Source organism: Lytechinus variegatus, chromosome 10 (assembly GCF_018143015.1).
Source record: "Lytechinus variegatus isolate NC3 chromosome 10, Lvar_3.0, whole genome shotgun sequence".
NCBI lineage: Eukaryota > Metazoa > Echinodermata > Echinoidea > Temnopleuroida > Toxopneustidae > Lytechinus > Lytechinus variegatus.
This window is the reverse complement of record NC_054749.1, coordinates 32,251,528-32,275,855: the sequence shown is the minus strand read 5'-3', so window position 1 is coordinate 32,275,855 and position 24,328 is coordinate 32,251,528. Positions and strand designations below refer to the sequence as shown.

Genomic DNA, 24,328 nt, shown 5'->3' with positions numbered 1-24,328 from the left:
GTCACGTGAAGTTTGGAGTAACAAACTTTTTTAGTGACAGGATTTTGAGCACTTCCCCCTCCCCCAATCTGCCTTCTATGTGACAACCTACATGGCTACGTGCATAAGCTGTCATGGGGTGACTCACCTTAACAGGGGAGCCAAATCACGTCACGGAGTTTCCTCTGTGAAAATGTCTCGCTATTTTGAGGTACAACGCAATGCTCAACATGAAATGGCGAAAAGAAAATTATTTTACAAACTTGCCGGCTGTCTGATAACTGAGAAAACAAGCAGCGAGGGGACATTTCTGCCAAAAATGAAAGAAAGGGGGGGGGGGGGGGGAGGTTCTACTTGAAAAAAGTTTCATTACTAAAGAAGGAAATCATTTTCATGCATAAGTAAAGCATTACCAAACTAAACCTGGCATTCATGACAACTTGTTTTACATCATGACCCATTTGCAATTCACTTGGAGCTTTATATCACAATTAAAACAAATTTGATTATCATAAGAGATAAAGAATGGAAATCACGCTTATTAGGTGTACATAGGTACATCATCCCCCCCCTCTCCGGGTTTGGCAAATAAACAAAAACTCTGGCAAACAAACTTATGCCATTAAAAATTACACATTGAAAAACTCTGGCAAATAATTTTCCATAGATTTTTATGGCAAAAGTTTTATGCAACAGGCCCCTGAAAAGGAACTGTTCTAATAATGTTATATGTCTTGTGGGTATCTGACTGATAGGGGCTATTAAATTGGTGCATTAATTAAAAGCAGGTAGTCCTGAACATTTTCTTAAATACTGTCCATGGAACTACATAAGATTTGTCTCTAAAAAGAAGCCATGCCGACTGTTGTCATGACTAGCTGATCTTATCTTTCTGTATGATTCACAAAGGATTTACGTAGAATGCCCAAAAGGGAGGGAAGTTGATAATACTGGTCTATTTCCAAAGCAAAGGTTTATCTCCATCATTCAGTTTAAAAAAAACTTCTGAAAGAATCTGAAACAAAATTTCCTAAATATTTGGAAAATACATTTTAGCTATAAGTTCAAGAAATGCCCAGCTCTGATTGTACCCCAATTAAAATAAATTAATAATGCATATTTTGCCTCAGATGTTTATTTCATGAAAATATAGAACCACAATTCTGTACTTTTTTTAATAGGCAATAACATGAGCTTCAATAGCTCAAAATAACAATCACCCAAAAGTTTGTTATTGTTTTAATGAAAGCTTAACATAACTTGGATCAAATCATTAAAAATGTTCCAGGGATGATCAATTCCAAAATCCTAAGATATTGTCCAGAATTTATATTTTTACCCCTCCCTTCTTTTTTTTATCACCTATCCTTTACTAAAATCTCCCTGGATTTCAGGTTCAGTTACCTTTGTTTTTTTTATATACAGTTACTTTTTACCTAATCCTTTTAATCAATTCTTTCTCCTCTAATTATGACAACATAAAAAACCTACAATATATATCATCCATTAAGAAATACTATGTCTGCACACTTATACAAAATATCTTTTTCATTCGTAAACAGGTTTTTAATGAAGATTTTTGGGAAAAATCATGATAATATAACAAATCTTTCTCTCAAGAAGGTGCTATCTAAAAGTTAATCTGCTAAGCTGTCTAAAAGAACGGATCATAATTTGGGAGACTATAATGTTTATGGATTTCTTCCTGTTTTATTATCATGATTATTGAGCTAGCCTCCTGCATGCTTTCTAAAGACATGAAGAAAACCTCACAGTACATTTACTGCCACATCAATATTCCCTAAATGGTTAAAATAAATCCAAGTCCAAATATTTACCATTCCTAAATAAGCTAATAAAATCATCATTACAAGGTTATCGATACTTCGTGTCAAGGGTTTTTCTGCAATTTTGTGTTGATAAGAAACAATTGAAGGTATCATAAATCCAGACGTGAAATCAGACTAATGCAAAGTTTCATAGGCATAGCACGTTAATATCCTCAATTTTTTTAAAAAGATGATCAAAGGTACCTCTTAAATCAGAGGTAGCATGAAGTTCACCAGTTACAAAGTTTAACAGGTTTACTACTGAGATTCATTTTATTTGACTTCTACCAGGAATGTCCCTCGGGTCCCTGCATCTACCAAGGGAAGACTCTTAAGGACGTTCCACAGTTAAAGTGAAATCCATGTCATTTTCAAACTTTGCACATAGATACTTTAGAACCTTAATATTCGAAATATGCAAAAATTAACATAGGTCCACATGCTTGATTTTTTGCCGTAGAGCTTCAAAGTTCACCCAAATTGATGTTCTTAAGAATTGCGCATTCCAAAGAAATTGGTATTTTTAGACCGCCCAAGATTACTACAATGAGTTTAATTCTCTATTACTCAGTCAAAATACATGAAAAAGTCATCAAATTTCCCAAGAGAGTTAATAATTGTATTGTTAGAATGGAGAATCTATTTATAGTGCTATTTGTTTGCAATTTTAGTTTAACAGCACTGTCAGTTCTTAAAAATGGCGTAAAAGATAACAAAATCCCAATCTAAAAAATGTAAAAATTCAGTAACAAACTACAAATGTACAATAATTGCTGCGCTTTATTCAAAATCCATGTCATTATCACCAAACTTTGCGGAATTGTAGAGGAAGGTATACCTAAGAAGTACAAACATTAAAAAATAGGGGTTCATGTGCTTGTTTTAAACTATTAGCATTTTTATTAGAGCAAATGTGCTTTTTAAAACACCAAATATGCACCAAATGCTTTGTATCAATGTGAAGAAAAAATCAAGACCACTCTACCATTTATTGAAACTCGGGATAATATCTGTTATTCTTGGCAGCACTGCAGAGTAAAGTATTTTGAAATTGTAGATAATTTTTTTTAATGGTCCATGGAATAAATCCATTTTTAGCTTCATGAAATAACGCATCGGATCTGCAGTTAAAGTGCAGAAGATGAGAAAAATCAGCTCATACCCGCAGCTAATTAATCACCTGTTCATCCATTGTGAATTCAGCACGCAGAGTGTAAAATATGCGCAGATCATAATGAAACGTCCTTAAAAGGGAACTTAACTCGAAGGAGCACAGACTAGAGTCTGCTTATATCAATTGGTAGGTAAGGTAAAGTGGGTGCAGACTTATAACAAAACAAGGACAACAAAATCTTTTAGGGCTTTTTAAGATTTCATAATTTCCAACTTTTACAAATGTTTGCATTACAAAACTAGACTAATAATAATAATGGTTTAAAGTTGAAATGTTTAAACTGAAAAAAATAAGTTATATTTTCAATTTCCTACCAATCTTATCAATGTTCATAATTCAGAACATATTCTTGTTTGAAAACAGGGAGAAAGTTTTGTTACAACTGCTAATTATAAGAGTCAGTGATGTTACTGCAGGAGTAGCACCAATTTGACTCTCTCAAACCTGGTGTACATGTACATTAAAAAATGGGAACTTGGTTAGAATCATATCCCTATAAACAATGAACACTGAATACAGCTACCAAAGCAAAGTCACAGTTAAAAATACTCGTCTACCAAAAGTACAGAATTATCATTTTGTTATTTTGTCAGTGATTTAAAAGATCAGCAAAAACTTCAGCTGGTCCCCCAAACACGATTTTGAGATATCGTGTTCAAAGTTTCGATGTTTTCAGACACTAATAACTTCACGCTTTGAAAGAAACCAGAGTAATTATTTATACAAATTTGATCCAAACATTTGTAATTCTATAGGGTTGATGGGCTTACAGAATATGCAAAAAACTCATTCGAAAATTTGACCAAAAATCAGGTTTGTAAAATCACTGACGATATTTTGCCATCATCATAATTGAGGGCAATGAATAACTTTGTGTTCTTGTTTTAAATCAATCTATCAAAACGTGATAGTTGGGTGGCCTTGAGTATATGCTTGCGTGAGGCGTAACCTAGTGGATCAAGGTGGGTATGAGGCTTGTATTTCTTGATTTTCTTCATAGAACTACAACTTCACAACCTTCAATAATTTGATTATCGTGTCAAACCCACAAAACATCCTGAAATGTGATACAAACATATAATGATTGATGTTCATTTCAGGCAAGATAGTTTACATATATCATGGATCAATTTAATAATATTTATAAAATCCCTTAAAATCCTACAGGTATATGCACTATAGATTAACTTTAGGAAATCAACAATCAATTAATGGAAGAATAAGTATTCAATTTCAAGAACTGTCATCTTTAATTTTGTTTCAGGGCTCAAATTAGGAATTCATAGGGGCAAGGCTATTTTCAAAAGGGCACTAATACCCTTTTTACACAGGCTAATATTTCCTTAACCCCGTACTATAGGTGGGGCTAAATTGCCATTTAGCCCCACCTATAGTACGGGGTTAAGCTTAGCCCACTTTCTTTTTACACAGCATTTTTTTAAAGTGGGCTAACCCCACCTTTAGTACGGGATTATTTGGCCCTGCAAAAAGCAGGGTTATCCCAGCAATTGTGGTGCTAAGAGCGATAGTACGGGGTTAAGATCGCTAGTGTAAAACGAAAGTGGGCTAAGCTTAACCCCGTACTATAGGTAGGGCTAAATGGCAATTTAGCCCCACCAATACGTGTGTAAAAAGTGTACGAATGATCGACAAAAACCACTAGTCCGGGGTTAGCAAGTTTCGTGTGTGAAAAGCAATCATTCCTTATCCGGGGTTAGCAATAACAATTTGGCATGTGTGAAAAGGAAAAAAAATAGTACGGGGTTAGCGATAGTCCGGGGCTAAGAAAATCCTGTGTAAAAAGGGTATTAGGAAAAGGGAAGGCACTGCTCACTTTAGGGGACATCCAAGGTCATTAAAAGAGGGCATCAACAGTAAAATGTACTTTCCAAAGGGACACATGCACTGGATTACCACAGGGCACCAAGGCCTCTGGCAAAAAGGGCATCTTATTATGGCCTAATTAAGTCTACAAATATTTGGAAGGGCATCAATGCCATTCTGAGTGCATTGAAGGCCATAGCCCTGCTATTTATCACAAAGAATCATCAATATCCTTGAAGTATATTAATGACACAATTAGTTAGAAATCTCATATTAGCAGCCATTTACATTAATCTACTGTATTGCATAGTTCTTGGAAATCCATAAAAAAAATCCCCAAATCCTTCAAATTGAAACTCGTCAAACGAAAACAAAATGAATGTATCATTATCAGTTAAATTAGAAAATCATTTCTTTCTCTTGTTCTATTTTTAGCTGTATCTCCTTTTGTATTCTATATAGGCAAAGAAAAAACAGAATTGATGGTAAGGGGCACTAAACTCTTTTCCTACGAGGCAAATTCAAATATTAATGAGGTTCTGACGATTGAATAGAAGCAACAAATCTTTGTTCATGAGCAGTAATTAAATGTATGAAGAATAAAACAAGTTAAGAGAATAGAAAATTTAAAAATACCTTTTTTATAGGGATACCAGCAAATGGGGATGAGGTGGTAGAAGTTTAAGATAAGGTCATAAATACTTACAATAAACAACCCCCCCCCCCTCATACTAAAGTGTCTGAACATGTCCAAACAAGGATGAAGTTTGCCCACTATTACCAGTCTTACACTGTAAAAACTGTGGTGTTAAAACTGACACCACTTGGTGTTAATAGAGGACCACACACTGAGGTGTTAAAATAACACCCCAGAGATTGAACATAACACCAAAGAGTGTAAATGTAACAACCGTAGGTGTTGTAATAACACCTATAGGTGTAAAACTAACACCACCAATTTAACACCGGTGTAAAATAACTGGTGTGGTCCTCTATGTACACCGGTTAACACCACAGTTTTTGCTGTGTATAAATACGTAGAAGGGTGGACTGTAAATCTTATACCTCTAAAACTGACTTCACTACCATTCAATTTGTTGTTTGGATATTTAATCTTACATTTCTTTTTATGGTCTTTGCTGAGAATATCAATTTACAAAATTGTCACAAACATATGATATTGTACTTCCTTGTGTAAAGTATCAAGTGAAATACTAATACTTAAACTTAACTATATTTGTCAATTACAAAAATGAATATTTCAATCTGATATTACTGTTGACAATATTTCACATAAGATATAATTTCTTATATCAAATTATAAAGAAATTAAATCTTCAAACTTCATATTCCAAGTACTACTGTATGGATGTTAAAATAACTGCAATGAAAACTAACTTTATTCAGTTTTCCTGTTTCCATTATGAAGGGCTGATCCAAAAGTGTTAATTTCATCTCTTTATTTGTATTTCTAGCCAAGGATTAATCCGATGCTTTTAATCCAGTTAATCTTCGAGAGCGATATCCAACATTGGGAGTGAAGCATTGCGTCCAAGAGCCAAAAAAGGGGAAAGGTGTGTAACTTTGTGATTTTCACTCAGCCTTCAAAATAGAAATAAAGTGGTAACTGAATGCATTATATACAACATCCAAGGAAGCAAATCCAAATATCAATTGTACACAAGATTTGCAGCATATCAGTGACTTCATCATTGAAATATGCACTAAAGCAGAGGCTTTATTATTGAAATATGCACCCATCAGTTTCAATTATTTTATGAGTACCTTGAAAATTGAATATTCAAAATTGAAAGCTGTTTTTAAGGAACTTACAACAAAAAATAAAAATAAACAAACATTGGCACTTACATGTATGAACTTGATAGAAGAAAGAAATACAAATGTTAGCTTTTAATATCATGTTATAATAACAGTATTCATCTACTCCCATAACTTCCTCTTGTGCTAAAAAAAAAAACTCTGACATATTTGTATATCTGTCTCTGATACATCTTTGTGGGGTTTTTTTCATTGTGTGTGAATTGCCTGGAGAGCATTTGTTGTTACCAACTCACGGATAGTCTCAAGAACATAAAATACATTAAAATGTGGCTGTACATTTCCTTGTCTTTTGTCTTTTTTGGGTCGACCATTTGAATGACGGAGATTCGCAAGTAATTAAAACAAGAGGATGAATTCTAAGACTCATTGTGTGTTGGAGATGTTGTTTCTATTAACCAGGAAATAGGTGTTCTGTAAAATGGCATTAAAAGACGAAGGACAGACCGAGGGGGGGGGGGGGATTGGCGGTAAAGAAAATGGACCAATTAAAGAAATATATGTAACAATTTTAATGTTATTATGTGGTTCAAATCAATTAAACAATATCAGCAAGTAGTCTTAAGACCCAACTACTGTTTAAAGTCATACTGATGCATTAAAAGAATATTTTCCATAGTATAACCAGATAACTAATCCTTAATCTTTTATTTTTTGGTTTGGGAGTTGAGATGGAAAGATGGATAGACGGAAAGAGAGTCACACCCATCCAACATACAAGGTTTCACGGGCCTAATCACTAGTGGCAGGCCATAAATATTCATTCGAGCCAACCCATTGCTATTTTTTTTATTTTGATATGGCTGATTGACAAAGTATATGCATATGATTGTCCATCTAGCACTGATTCTATTTTTGGTACTTACTGAACTTCCTTTTCCCAAATTGGGAAGAAATATCACCAATTTTGGACTATATTATGACTGGCGGAAGGATTAAGGCTATTTTGCTATTTGAGGTGATGAATCTGCTCCCCCCGAAGGTGTCTTCAAACACGCCAATTTATTTTTAAAATGAGCCGGTCGAGGGACCCTTTTCTTGTCAGATATGGATTGCCAGATATATATCCTATCCACTGGTAGTAAACATTCGACCCCCAAATTTCATCCTGATTTTTTATGAATTTTGTAAAGTGCCAATTTAACACATGAGTCTATGGGGAATGAATTAGGCCTGTGAAACCACAAACCCCACATCAACACACATTGTAACAGAGGAAAAAGGTAAATAGAGAGGGGGTATATAAAGGAAAAGAAAGGGCAAATAGGGATCTAATCCAAATACACATCTCTCTGAAAGAGTTATGCCATTTTGCATCACAAGAGGGAGCCCTACATAAATTGATGAGTGATGGCCACAGTTACAAGTCAAATATATTTCACTATGCAAACACTCACAGACAAAACTGAATAGGTTCGGATTACCTACTTTAATTGAAAAAGTACAGTAAGAGAAGTAAAATTCTTTTTCATTTTATTTATATGAAAAAAAGTATGATAATGAACCTAGGAAAATATGAGTGAGCCAATACATCTATGTTGAAGGTCAAAAAAGGTGATATGAGAAACATATCCTCTCTGTGATAATATACAAACAGGATCCCATATCATAAAGGTTAGCAACTGATCGTACGCTTGATGTTTCATTAATTATTGTACATAGACAATGCAATCATTAAAAAAAAAATTTCTCTGAATGATTGCTAACCTTTGAGCTACGGCCCTCTCCTTTTGTTTTTAATTTTATAATGGATTTGAATTCACTGGGTAAGATCCCTGCTGCAACTGGTGCAGGACACTAGCTTGTCAATGCACCATTAACCAACATCAACAACGACATACAGCATCAAATTATTTAAGGAAACTCTTGACATGACAGATGTAAGAGATCTCACCCCCCCCCCCATAAGGGGGCTCCGATAATCTTGTATAACGGTAGGCTGTAGGGTTATTCATTATTGCCTAACTTTGTGGTTATTCTATTCTTATATACAAAATGAATCATTGAGTCGAATTAAGCACTAACAAATGTAGCTGTCATGATTATGTCAATCTATCTACTATTTGATAGGCTTTAATAGCAGTTTAAAATCATGAGCTTAGGGAAAGTAAATACACTCTATATTTCAACAATTTCAAGTAAATTCAGACAGGATGTGCATAGTGACCATCTGAATGTTATAATTATTTTCAATCTTAAGGACTTAAATATAAATCCCAAAAGATTTGGATTCAAATCTTCAAGCTTTTTATTTAAGTCCAAAAGGTTAATGTATAAATCTAATATATGGCTGGTCACTACTCACAGCCAATTTGGATTCATTTTAAATCCCTGGAATTACATGTAGAGTGTAATGAAAGAAACAGGAACAACTCAACTTAATATAGCAACAGTAAAGTGGGAAAGAGAAAATAAAGGTATCAAATCATCAAAAAAATACTCTGAACTTCTGTGCCAACATTTCTTTTCTATTTCTTGGCATTTACCAGGAAAATAAGGTTTTTGCTGTTTATGACAGGTCTTAGACAAGAAGCAAAACAAGCCTTTTTGAAAGGAAGTTGGATAAGTTTGACTTAGGCGCTTAGCTCTTTCCAACAGATCTTCTCTTCCTTTGGCATGGATTTTAGCATTAAATAACTAGCAATGTGTCTACAAATAGCAAAGTAAATAATTTTTGACTAGTCTATGATAGACAGATGTGGTTCATGTTGATCTAGAAAACAACTTGAAATAAGGAAATTAAGGATTGAAGGAATTTAAAGCAACATATACTTATAAGTCATAAATAGGTACATCTAGGTAGAAAACTTCCAATCTCCCATAAACAATGAACTAGCCAGAGTAAAAGATAGGTGAGGTTAACTAACTTCATACATGCATAAGTGAAGTAATAAAATGAAGTAATTAATCATTTAGGAAATCTTTAAAAATATACAACCACATATGCATTCAGCACTATTCTCTCATTAAATAAAAGTCTAGATAAAAAAAAAAGAATACTTGTGAAACTGTGTCAAGGGAAGGACAGTGCCAAAATGCCATCTTTTCATCTCTCTTCCTCTCTCTCATTTTCTTTTTTTTTAACAGATCTTTTCCATGTGTATTAAATGCATTGTACATGTGGGGAAAAGAATCAACAAATTGGTTTAGTTATCAAGAATTAAAAAATAAGACCATTTTCAAATAAACTGTAAAAAAAATGTCTGCCACTATCAGGAAGTAAATAAATGGAACTAATCTAATATGACTTATGAGGGCTTTGTCTATCTGTGGTATTGTTGATATGACAAGGCAGTAAATTATTTTGAGCTGTAAAATAACAAAACAACTGAAATAATGTAGCCTGGCAGGAAATGCTTTATTCTAGTTAACGACCTGTTAATAAAGTCACCACCATTTCATCAAACTGCACCGGAAGATGACATTAATGCCAAGATCCTAAGAACCTAATCAATTTATGATATCAAATTACAACAAAGGCAACAATGTTTGATTCATCTTAAATCAGGCTAGAAAATCTATGTAGTCATCATTGTGATAAATAAATTATGCTACTTTTGTATTGGACAAAAATAATTGTAAAATATTATGAGATGATTAGTATCAGATTTATTAATAGAAAAAAATATATTTCACAAGGCATAGGAGACACATTTTAAAAAGAGGATAAATGCTGAGTTTATTTCAAGGAATGGATGATAGAAACATTTTTCCCCAGGTGTCACAAAAACAAACAACAAGGAAGAAAATGAAGAAAAGAAAAAACAACAACAGTGAAACCTTAAAAAGAATAATAAAGAAAATTTAATAGAAAAAGAACAAGAAAGAGATGGGGAGGAGGGGTAAAGAGGAGCAGAAGCACGAGGAAGCATTAAGTGATGAAGAGGAGAAAGAAGAATAGAAGGATGAGGATGACAAACAGAAGGGGATGAGGAAGAGGAAAAGTAACATCACTTACAGTCTGACCAAAGAGTCCAAGTGAGATTTTTATTCTCATCCATAGGTATCATGTGAATAAATCAGTAAACCCATGACAACTCTTGAACCACTTCATAATGCCATAGATATCAGAATGATTCATATTCTCACCTCCAAATGGTATGAACCTTCATGTGGACTAGAAGACCGCCTTCTCCACCCTCTTCATCCTGGTATTATCATCCATTCTTCATCTCCTGCATCCCCTAGCTGGTCATCCAGTCATCTTCCATCTCTCTTCCAGACTACCATCTGTGTCTCATTGTGCAATGGATCCCCTTGCCTTTCAAAGCCACCAAGGAGGCAGTCAGTAGACTGTGGTCTTTGGATGACGATCATTGCTGTTCTAGCATCCATTGTTTTTCTGATGTTCCTGATTCACTCTGGGAGCTATTTCAAGATTGTCCTCACAGTTCACCCATTGATTTCTGAATTATGTAATACCAATAGGTATTACCAAGGATCACCTGGTTCCAGTAGGTTATGGCTTAGGAATGTGCGTTTATTCGACACTTTTTTACCCTAGAATCATGATTAGAATCATGATTCAAATCACGATTCTGCAGAATCACGATTGCGTTTAGTCGAAATTGAATATAATCATGATTAGAATCACAAACATGAAACACGAAAAAAGGGGCGTTTGGAAAGACGTTTCTGTAGAATCACGAACGAAAAAGGTCGTATAAACGATATCGTGATTTGAATCATGATTCTATGACGTCATTGTGTCGTGCTTCTTCCGGGTTCGACTCAAAGGCGCGCGCTGTGTTTCGTGCAGGTTAATTTTCGTGTAGCAGTATTGCCAACATTTAGGAATTATCATTCTGTGTATTGTACCCCCGGGTTGTACTGTAGCGTCATTTGTATATTTCATTGTTTTCATCAATCATTTCTTCAAGTTCCAAAGGCACAAATTGGACTGATCGACGATGAATTAACTCAGGGCTCTGCTTGTGCTTTGGGCTCAGCCTGAAGCACAAGCATCCCTTACCGGGATTCACAGAAATAAGACGATCCTTTCAGCGGCGCTTGCGAGGGAGGGATTTCAACGGAGATGTGGCACCGCCTGTCGAGACAAAATTAACAGAATTCGTGCCCAGTACAGGACCATCATAGACAAGAAAAATCGATCGGGAGGTGGGAGGGAGGATAATGACCCCTTCTGGTTCCCGATCAAAAACAATATGAGGTACAATACACGGAATTCTGGAAGTAAAAGATTTATTTTTCGGAAGCCGAGTAAGCGTTGCACTTGCACAAACGTTTGCTCGTTAGCTCCGGCGGCAGCAAAAATCTAGCAGCCGACGTGAAGTTAGAAACACGTGCGAAAATGTTGACCTATACTTCCTGGGTCAAACTGCGCACTGTGATGCGCACTGGATCGGCCCGAATTCAGGGAGAAACAGCGTTAGAAAGATGGTCGTATAAACGCTGATTCTGTCGGATCGTGATTCATGCTGCTGTTTTGAATCATGATTCAAATTGTGATTCAAATCATGATTCTGGGTCGAGGTCGCATAAACGCAGCCTTAAAGGAATGTGCTCCCTAAATGCCAGTTTCTTTGAGGTTACCACATCACCCGTAGTCTCTCATGTAGCAGATCCAAGATGGGTCTTAAAATTTTGAAGGCTAATTAATCTCTTTCTGAAGTATATGGAAGCTTACTCCTGGTGATCCTCTGGTCTCAATCCTCTCATCTCATGAAATCCTTTCCAAAACTTCAGCAATGAGCTTCCAATGAAAGGAGGAAACCATCATATCTCAAGACTTAAGGTCTCTTCCTCCAAATATGTTTCTTGTCTGCTTCCTCCTTTTCACAACTCTAGTTTAAATCACTTCCGTCTGTCCATCTTGCTTCAGATTTCATCATCCCACCACCTAGAAGTCCACACCGTGGTTGATAAGTGTGGTGTTCTCTGTGCAGTCTTTCTAATAAAAAACACAGTACTGTCAATTCCAATCTCTCTGTCATAGTGTCTTCACCAAGCAGTTCAAATGCAACATGGCTTTCAGAAAACAACAAATTTCAGCCTTGTCATTACACTGTTAAACATAATGCTGGTTGTTTGTCATCCATGAATGTATGAAGTTTATGAGAATTTCTTGGTTGTTGTCCCAAGCAGAAGTATTTTCTGTTTCACAGATAAAGATAAAGCTAGCCAGACAGGCTTAACAGGCAAGAGTTCTGTGACCACCAATTGGACAGCATCTCTGAAATAATGGCACAAAAGTTTTGAAGATAACAGGTCAAATTCATGAGATGGGTTTTTAACTTCAGCAGCTAATTAAAATCAGCCTGTCATATTACCTAGTGGTAAGTGCATGGTGTGATGAAACAAGAGTGGTTCACAAACATATCTTCAGCACCTTTGGGGACCTATATAAGTGGACTTCACAGCAAACAAGGGTACCAATCTCTCTGTCCCTTTAAGAGAGTCTGTACAAAATATTTACAGATTGTCTGTACACTGTACATCGGAGATGTCTTTTGGTTATTATTTTTTTTATGATGGTTGACATTTCCAGCTTTTGCTCATCCATGCAATTGAATTCACGGAGTCATATAAAGCCATCCATGCACCGATTCCATTCTTTTCTTTAAAAAAAAATCTCTCCAATTCCATCCAAGTTGTTCTGTCCAATGATCTGACTCGTCAAATTGGCAACACCTGCCTTTTGTCCAGAATTAGGAGTTCAGATATGCGCATAAATCTTGAAGATGAATATTCATTGATACATCAGGCACAGAAGATCATCTGGAGACAGTGCTCAAACAGTTCTCCAACTCATTGACAAACCCTCTTCATATTGTTCATGTTGACTGGTATAAGTTTATAATTTTGTACATCTGAGGTCTTGGAAACTGCTTGTAAAGGATGCTGTCTCTTAGTGTTTCAAGTTGTCTCTTGTAAAACATCCAATACTGTGCCTATGGAAGACAGAAAAGACAATACAAAAACAAGCTTTAGTTATAATCATAATGAGTTCTTAACATGGTTTCAAACCATAGTCTGATAATACTGTCTGTGAGACAAGCACAAATCTTTATTTTCAATTATTATTTATTCGTCAGTTGATTTACATTGGTATGTAGATATTAATTGATGGAACATTTGAATCTATCAATCATGACAAGCAAAAATTGAGTTACATTAATATGATTTTTTAAGGATGCAGTGAGTCTCATAAGACACCAATATGTGAGAGAGATTTAAACAAAACATTTCTTTAAAACAGAAAAAAATCTGGTAGAAAAGGAAAAAAAAATATATAGGGGTGCAGTTTTGAACCTGCAGGGTGCAAAAATGAACCCCAACCACAGGGTTCAATTTTTGAACCCATAGGGTGCAGATTTTGCATCAACCTTTCGGGGTTCAATTTTGAACCTTTATTTCTTAGTGTGTATCCATTCATTATGTCAGATATTGGCAGAGTGCCAACCAAGACCAGCAATACTTGTAACAGAACTGTACCTACTATATTCGCATTCTTGAAGGATCTTCTATAATCTTTATCATACAATGGAATATTGATTATTAGTAGTGGATTTCAATTGTCTGCTTTCACCCTTGGGGGTTTCAGAACTCCCCTCTAATGATCTATAATTGTAGTAGAACCAATAGGAAGGTAGAGAGTTATTTTAAGATATATACAAACCACACAATGGGGTGTCCTCATACTTTTATGTCTAATCTTCAAATTGGCAACTATTATTTTTATTCATTTTCATACATTACAAAATTTGATGAATATAAAAAAATTATGTAAAAACTCCCTTTTATGGTTCAAGCTTTTTTTCTGGAGATGCCAGTGTTCACAAATATAGAGTTGTGTGCTTCCCCCCCCCCCTCCCCCTGATGCCTTCCCTACTGCAAAATGACATGCTCTTCAGGGATAACTGAGCTCCATCATGTGTTTTATATGTCGATGATAAAATGAAAATGGGATTTTTGTTTCAATAAACTGATTCAATTTTATTTGCTTTGATTTGTATTATGTGGAGCAAAATTGTGTATTTGGCATGCAATTAAACGAACAGATATCTGTTAAAAATCAACAACCTATGCTATCACAGGAGTGCTTCTCCCTTTCTACCATCTTCCTTTGATGTGAGTCAGCACGAGAGAGAGAGAGAAATAGGGAAGCTATGAATCCCCTTCCCCTTCCTCAACCAACTAATTGACCTTGAGATGACCTCTACATCACACTGATTAGCTCTCTCATCGTTAGATCGTGATCAGTAATCAACATTTCCCCCCTCTCTGACACTCAGGGGGGCAAGACAAAAATGATTAATGAACTTAACCTTCAAGACAATTATCCCATCTCACAAGTACATGTAGTCATCGATTAATGCAGATTGTTTGGTATCAATTGATCATTTAAGGAAAATTACCCCCCCCAAAAAAAAAAAAATGGACGACAAGTATGGATAATATCATTTGCTTTTTTTAGTTTAAAGGTTATTCCACCAAGTAAAATTTCATTTGAATAAATAAAGAAGAATCTAAAAAGCATAAAGCCTAAAATTTCATCAAAATCGGATATAAAATAGAACACCATGAGATCTATAGGCACATTTTCAGACAAAAAGTAGCTTCCTATAATTCAGATTCAACAGAATCAAATATTAGAAACTGAATCAACATGTAGTTTGATTAGGTTGGTCAGTGGCATTGCTTAGTACATTCCACAAGTGCCAATGGTTAATGTTCATGTAGCCGTCGTCGATGGTCGATAAAACACTAACCAGGCTCCAACATCATAACCCAATTTGTCCAATTAATTTGTTCACATCCTGCGTGTGAGTAAAGTCATGTGACTCACATTCCTGCCCTCGCTTGGTCATCTGGTGCGTGGGCTGTACGGGGGTTGATAATGCATCAGGTGTCCATGTGATTGCGTTTGTGTTAATTGTGTTCTTTTGACAATACCGTAATAAATGATGTCTTAATGAAGTGATGACCTCTTCTTTATTTGGATAAAAGAAATAACCTTAATTGTCAAGTTTACTTTGAATGGACGAAGACTGAATCGAATATAAATAATGGCCTAACAGTTATTTTTCAATTTAAAATAAATAAACATAAACAATACACTAGATTTTGCAGTTATAAGTCAATCTTCTGTAAGTCAGATAATGGCCTACGTCAGGGAAAAATTAAATGGGCTTGGGGCAACTTTGTCCCACCCCCCCCCCTCTAAAAAAAGGCCCTGAGAATGTAAACAGTTATTTTTCAATTTAAAATAAATAAACATAAACAATACTCTAGATTTTGCAGTTATAAGTCAATCTTCTGTAAGTCAGATAATGGCCTACGTCAGGGAAAAAAATACACGGGCTTGGGGCAACTTTGCCCCACTCCCCCCCCTCTAAAAAAGGCCCTGAAAATGAAAAAAAACAGCCCTATGGAATGAAAAAAGAGCCCCAGAAAACCCCCATCTACTACTATGTAAAAACTTATGTTGCAGATTAAGACAGGTTGTTTAAAAGTAGCCATGAAAATAATCATTTTTTTTGTCCTGGCCTACATCCAAATTTCACTTCAATCAAACATGTTTCTGTGGTTCCAAAAGATTAAACTTCTGCAGAATTTACTATATCTCATTTTAATAGATAAAAAAATTGTCAAAAAGTATTTCTTTTCTACTCAAGATACCATGTGATGGAGAATTTACTAATATACTGCATCAGGATATTGCTTTACTAAACAAGGAAGACTTCAAAATGCTCTTCAAATCTACTTCACCCCCCCTCGATTTCATGAAATCAATTTGATTTATGTTATCGAAATCATAGAAACACTTGATTGTCATTAATTTGAAAGAAATATATACATGTACATAATTTGGATATAACAATATATAGTTTAATAAAATGGAATGATAAGGCTTTATTGTCCCTCAAAATCAACATCACACTGCTTTGTTGACATCAACCTAATAGGGGAAATAACTCATTAATGAAATAACCCAGTGCAATGTTGATTTTAAACATTGTCCATCTATTGTCCCTCAGGGCGATCAGGATTTTTGTTTATTTTTCTTTGGATGACGTCAATAGAATCCTTGAATAAACATGACATTCATGAAACCTTGGTAGGACAATAGTTGCATTCTGCTACAATGGATTTGATAAATATTTAAAGAGTGTTAAATATGTAGAATAGCACAGAGGGTATGAAAAAAGTGTTAAAAAGAAAAAAAAATATGATGAGTCTTAATGACATGACTTCCACATGAATTAACCCTCATAAATGATTTGATTTTTTTCTTTCAAAGATGGATTTTAGGAAGTGTGAATTTAGCTAATAAGTGATGCAGACATACTTGAAAGCCACATAGGTGCATCACTGGGGTATTCATCACTTGATTTAATCCCAGCATGAATCACTCTAGATGGGACTACATGCACCCATAAAGGGTCATGATGATGGGATTTTCATATCACATGGAGTATGAAGCTCTGGAAGTCTTCGTCACAGACGAGGACAAAGAAATATTGATCGCTATTGTCTAGTCTGAATACAAACAACCGTGGAGAGGTTCTGCGCTTCGAAGGCTGTAAATGGTAGCGGCAACCTTGGAAGGAGATATATGAATTGATTGATTCATACAAGGGTGGGGAGGGAAATGTTTGAAATAGGAGATGCAGTTTGTGTTCACGTCTGGTCATCGGAGCCAAAACACTAGCTGGTAGCAGGGATAAATTATAAACCACTTGTGCATTCAGTTGGTACATCAAACTTCTTTGATCCATGACTTGATTTTTAATACCAATTCTCTGTTGTTTCCTCCATCTTATAGAAGGGTTCTTAACATACAAATTACCCAAGACACCTAGCCTGTTAGTCATGAATATACTAAATGGGATTTAGATCTGCTGAATAAAAGTACTAAAAACTTTATTTCTAGAACATTTTATTCCTCTAAAGGCCTGGTCACACCCCCCAATTTTGTGACCGAAATTCGACTCTCTTTCCCTTCCGCTCCACGACCGCTCCAACAACGCTCAGGCGGTATGACCAGGCCTTTAGTGTCTATTTCTATGGACCATCATCTATACCCAATGCAGTTTAACTTAAAGTGTGATCTAAACCTATGGGTTGGCTAAAGGAAGCCAAATAAGACAGAAATAACTTTAAATGAATATGTAAGTTCATCAGATCATTTGCTGATTAATCTATTAGAAACTGTCTAGGAATAATAATTATTATAAATGCAGTGTACTACACCCTTAAAGTAAAGAACAAAAGCCCACTAAGTATTAATACCGAGCATTTTCCCCCTAGATTTTAGCTTCCATAGACCATGGCTTATATTAAACCAGGTAGGTGTTTCCGAAAGCTGCCAGTAAGATACAAATGACTTCACACATGACTGGTGACCCTTTCTTGTAGCTGACATCTGAGAACATGTTCCAGTTGTGTGTTACTTTACATTCAGCTTTATGAAACAACCACTTTAGTTCAGAATACAGGCCTCAAATGTTTTCCATTATTTAACTGATAATATATATATATATATATATATATATATATATATATAGAAAAGGAGGGCAGTTTGTAACATGTTAACATCTAACAAAGATAGCAATTATGGAGAGGGTAGAAATGGGGTGGGGGGCGTTTGAGAAAGAGAGAGAGGGGTAGTTGGGGAGTAGAATGGAAGGGATGAGACTGAGACGAGAAAGCGAATGCTGACAGAAAACTTATACTTTATCACAATTCACCTTGATTTTAAAAAAAGGTTTCTTTTAAAATTACTCATAAGCTTTACAACTATCAAATATGGGCTGGGTAAAACAGAGAAAGTCTCGCACCCCTTTCCCCCAACTTGTTTTTGTCGGACTAAATTTCCAAGCATACTAGCTGGCCAAAACTTTGGGCAGGGCAAAAGAGGTGGTTTGGTAGATAGCAAAAGGCACAAAGCTTTTCGGCTGGCCCAAATCTTGGTAATGTGCACTGTGAGAACTGTTTAAAGTTTTAAGCAAATTGAATGACAGGCTTCAACAACTATTGTTTAAACTTTCAAACAAGTTGTTGAAACTTTTAAACAAGTAATTCTAAAAGGTTCAAACAATTGTACAAAAGTTTAAACAATAAGTTGTTACAGGAGTCGTTATAGAATGACACGCTTACACAACATGCTCAAATGTTTAAACAGCGTTTTACAAAATAGAGTAGATTTCAACTGGCAAAACGGGAAGGGTACCAGACTCTCTTAGAATAGACTGATAAGACAATATTAACAAACCCTCTAGACATGAGATGCACAGGGAATTCATAGTTATGGACCAGACTAGTCTATGTCTCTTCTAAGTAATTCTCAGAAATTCACTTTCTATATTAAGGTAAACACTGAAAATCAAATTGATGAAGGTCAATTATATGAGTCAAAGGTATAACCATCTCAGAGGGAGATATTTTGCTCATTTTTTTCTCAGTGGAATTCATGTCGGGTTCCGTCTGGAAATTAAACCTGTTGTGTGAATTAGATAATCTGTGTATCATACATCATCTGCATTAATCAACACATTTACTTCACTCAGCATTGAGCATTTTCTGTTTTATGAAATAAGGGTTAAATAACAAAATCTGCATCACTGTATGTAAACGTCCACTTTAAAAAAAAGTTTGCTATAACTCAAATTCGGATGTATAAGGTTATATGCAAGTTTGAGTTTTAATCAGATTAATCTGTGTATCCTGTAAAATACAAGTATGAAATATTTTCTGCAAAGTGCATTAATGTTGATAATATACAAAACATCATCTAAAGAATTCCACATAGCCAATTATTTTTCAATCTTAAAGCAGATTCTACATGTACAAGCTTTGAAAAAGACTGGTGAGCAAATCAATTTGATTTTGAAATCAATTATTTTGATGATTACTTTGTCATTAGGTATTTTTATGACTATTTTGTTTGCATCAATTTGAGGGTATTAAGAATCTATCTATTTGAATCTATTTGAATACTGCACCTACAATCAAGATGATCCCCAAAATATTTCTAGCCAACATGCAAAAGACACTTTGAACACGTCTGCATAAGATAATATATAACATTATTCAGATTCTGAATCCTTAACCATGATGTAACATTTTTATAATGTTTATTCCCATTAGAAAGATGAATATTATTCCGCGATACTCTTCACAACATGAATATCACAATGTTCGCCAAGAAACAAAATGCTTGAATAATAGCTCCAAGCATTCCTAATCAAAATATAAGAAGCATAATAATGGGACAAGGCACATGACAAAATTTCTTCAGCAGATCTGTCTGTATTCTACATGCAATCTTTACTGAATAACGGGGGCCAACGGAAATATGACAATATGACCGATTCCCTAGATGAAAGTGACCTCAGGAATGACAGGGATCAAAGACAGTCAGTTAAATTCAAGTGTTGTCTAAAAATATAACCTTGGTGAAATTTAGGATGATGCAATGCCTAATGTACCCCCTCCTAGCCCCTTCCTAAGGTAACTACAAGGGGCCTTAGAAACTGGTATGTCACGCTACTCACCATGTGACCAAAGCACGTCACTTATCACATCGTTTGTTTGATGATTTCTGCAAACCAAATGACTTAATTCTGTTCAAAACACTGATCTTGTTTTATATATTACAACTTCAAAGAGAGAATGTCACTGCTACAAAACTTTCCTAATGCATATGAAGAAAAAATGTTCCTGGATTTTAAATTTAGGCAAGCCCCCTAAAGTTTTTTTTTTACTAGGCCTACATGTACATTGTATATACTCTTTATTTGGTAATCTGTTACTTTCTTGCAAACTGTGGATATTTTATATTCAATTCTGTTATTTTTAAGCTAATCTACTTTATTTGGGCCATATTTATCATGGCTGGGTATGCCGACATTTTTTATTTGCTTTGAATTGGAAGTAAATCAGTTTCTAAATCGTTATCTGCAATGTTTCATTTTTTACACAGTAAAAACGCTGTTTAAGATTTTATACAACAATGTTTACTATATGAACCTTACAGTAGTTGTTTAACAGTTTAAACAATCATGTTTAATTTATTGAAGATTAGATATTGAAAATTAAACTTTGTTGTTTAAGATTTTAAACATCTGTTTAAACTGTTTAAACAATTACTGTAAGATTCATAGAGTAAACAGTGTTGTATAAAAAAATTTTAACAGCATTTTTACTGTGATAGGAGGTGGTTCTAGTAATACAATTTGTGTAACCTTTAACATTTCATTAATCCTCTGATAACCAAAATCTGATTAAGAATGCAAATCATTTTCACTCCTTTTTCTAGATCAGTAAACTTTATAAGACAGAATGTCCATAAAACACATATTCTGTGCATCATGCGAGTGGGGAAAGCATTCATTCATTCTTTAGGGAAATCACACTCAAAATAGCTGAAGTGGAAATTGGAAAAGAAGTTACAGATGAAAATCTGGCGATCACATTTTACTTTAAGACCTCTAATGATAAGTATAGGTCATGCATGACGAAATGATGGAAAGTTTGGGAGATTATATGTTACAACATATTAACTTAAATTCTGCACTTTCTTCAAGAGTATAAATTCACATCAAACTCAAACTTTAACCAAAGTCAGCATAAAAGCACAAACTGGTTTTGTAAAAAATAGGATCATTGAACTGCTGGAAGGAGCACATTTATAAATAGGAGTGAGTCAAAATATCGCGTGGCTTGCAAAATGATGTTTATAGAGGGAGGGGGTTAATGCAAATCCACTGATAGCAAGTTAGTGTAAAATTGTGTTATATGATCCACTGTGAGTAATGTCATAATATTCATTAAGTTTTATTGAGAGTGTGCAAGTTCCAGATGGTCAGAATACTCAAGAGTGAAATCTCTGAAAAATATATATATGCATCAAAACAAAATAATAAACAAAAATTTAAAAAAAACTGAAGCATCTATCAAAGAAGAAGATTCCTCAGTTTAAACTCTAAATCTACGCTTTTCAACATTCTATGTAACTTTTTCCAATGATAACTCATTTTTATAAAGTTCTGATCTTATTCTTCAAAATTTCAGAAAGCACCTTGGCTGTGACTTCCTCATTATAATCTCACAACACACCACACGTGCTAGGAATAGATAGTCTTCATCTAAAAATACAACAAAAGGCTGCAAGTCGAATAACTGATACTAAAAGGAGCAGAGAGTTGCGGTGAAAGAGCTCTGGGAATTTAGCCAAAAAAGAATGCTTCAGTCACATGACTTGGAGCTTCTAGTAAGTTCTAATTGCTGTGTCACTTTTGGAGACAAATTTGTTTTCAAAGTAAAAACAGGGGAGATTTCATCCATTTTGAATCATCACTTTTGAGTTTGCCAAGACATTGATCCTAATCATCGGACAGCCTTGTCCAATCATCGTTACAATTAATCGCTTCTGATTTTGCTTGGCTTATTCCCATGAAATCAATATCAAACCAACTTTTGGGGGTTTCCCTTAGAATTAGATCATAGTAAGCAAGTTTTCAAAGACTGTACTTTGTAGAATGGACCCCTCCCCCACTCCCAAAAGAATACATTGGGGCCTCAATAGTATAAGCAATGAATATCAACTCTAATTAGAATACACAGATTTGAACTGTCAAATTTGTTATTTATGTGCTTCGAACCTGTTGTATTAAGTGCTATATAAATATTAATTATTATTATCATTACAGGTTTGTGAAGGAATGAAATGAAGTACATGTTTGTCACTTCTATGAGCCTTGCACTGTACAGATCAAATAGGCAAATATTTCGTGAATTAGAAATAATAGAAATTTTTTATAAAAATAAGATGTGGAGCAATGACCTAGACATCTACTCTCCTTACCGTCCTTAAAGCCACTTTTCAGACTATCTAGACTGATAATTCATGTCCCCTACATCCACAAAGCCACTATAAATAGTACTGATTAATAATATCTTCCTTCTGCTGTAACTTCCTAAAAGTAAAAGGTCATAAAAAAGACAGATGTCCTAAAATAGTTGCAAGAAAGCACATAAGCTTTGAACTTATTGGAATCAGACTTGGTACAAACACGTGTAATGAATGAAAATGATGCAGGCACCGAATGGTAAATTTAATTGTCATATATGGTTGAATGTTAATGTAGTCCAGAAATAATGTTGAATAAAGGGTCAACAAACACATTCATGAAATCAAATTAGTAGTTCTAAAGATCGATTTGCTTTTCTTTCTTTCTTCTTTCTTTCTTTCTTTCTTTCTTAACTTTTTATTTATTTTTTGTTTGGTTTGTTTTGTTCTTTTTTTAGGGGGATGAAATTTGTGCTCAATATAACCTTGCCCGCATGTCCATACCTAAATGACCTCAACTTCAATATCAGTTTATGTTTTGAGGACACCATAAAGTGACATGATGGGACAGACAGTCTGGGGGACGAGGTGTGATGAGTAATACACATATGACCAGCAGCAATGATGTCAGGAGATGACTGGGCTTCCCTTGTCATGCTCTTTCAATGGCTGTCAACAAAAAGTTTCTGACACGCTATCTCCAAATGGCTAATCAACAGAGGCAAAGCCTGATCCCCTAGGCCTATACGATCATCCCCCCTTTCCCTCATATATAACCCCCTCTCTTGATCTCATCTGATCCATTTGTCACCTTTTGACTTGGAACATAATCCAGCTATAGCATTTCTAATATCAGAAATGAATATCTCACTGCGTATGTTCAAGATCAATGAAGTATCAGTGGACTGATGATTGATTACACCATTGGACTATGGATTCTTTGATCCGAGTGAGGATCTTAATCCAAATTTCTCAACAAGGCTTATTTTCTTCAGCAAGTATACATCTACATTAACTACTCTCCATCCAGGAGTATGAGAATCTGCAATAAATATTTCTTGAATGTTAATGCTGCTTTAATAAAGGTAGTAGAAGTAGTAGTAGCAGCAGCAGCAGCAGTAGAAATAGCAGCAGTAGTACTAGTAAAATTATTATTAGTAGGACTAGTAGAAGTGCTCAGAAGCAATAGCAGCAGCAGTAGAAGTAAAGTGGTGGGGTGGTGGTGGAGGTAGTAGTAGTAGTACATGTAGTAGTAGTAGTAGTAGTAGTAGTAGTTGTAGTAGTAGCAGCAGTAGTAGCAGCAGCAGCAGTAGTAGTAGTAGTAGTAGCAGCAGTAGCAGCAGTAGTAGAAGTAGTACGTTGCAGTTTCAAATTTTCCGTGAAACCTGTCACCCACTGAGAGCATTTCCATAGCAACAAGATCGCTTCGTGTGAAATGATTTTGAAAACCATTTTCAAGTGATCAAACGGGAATGCTAGCAATGTGATCTTCCAAACTAGTTTCCTGAACGGGTTTCCAGTAAACTAGTTTTAGAAAGTGTAATGAGAACGGGGTCTAACATTATTGATTAAAGGTTACTTGAAGTAACCATCTATGCAAAGTTATCTTATCCAAACCACAAGGGATGGTCAAAATATCAATAAAATCAACGGGCATTGGACAAACCCTTGATAGATGAATGGCATTATTGATTTTTTTAATGGGTCAATGTTATTTCTTATTAACCTTCAGAAGTAGAGACCTTCACTTGGGCTGGGTAATGGCTTGAGAACTAGGCCACTGTGGGCCATATTGTATCAAGCGCTATAACACTGATTATGATTAGATGTATGATATGATATCAACAAAGGTACAATTGATTTACA

At 35.0% G+C, this 24,328-nt stretch overlaps 1 protein-coding gene across 1 annotated transcript in view; it reads right to left on the bottom strand.

Annotated features, from left to right (window-relative positions):
• Positions 1-12,160: 12,160 nt before the first annotated feature.
• Positions 12,161-24,328, bottom strand: part of LOC121423340 (G protein-activated inward rectifier potassium channel 3-like) — a 35,265-nt gene continuing 23,097 nt past the window's right edge. The window contains exon 3 of the mRNA XM_041618694.1: positions 12,161-13,556. The gene's annotated coding sequence lies outside the window, so the exon portion shown is untranslated. The remainder of the gene's footprint in view (positions 13,557-24,328) is intronic.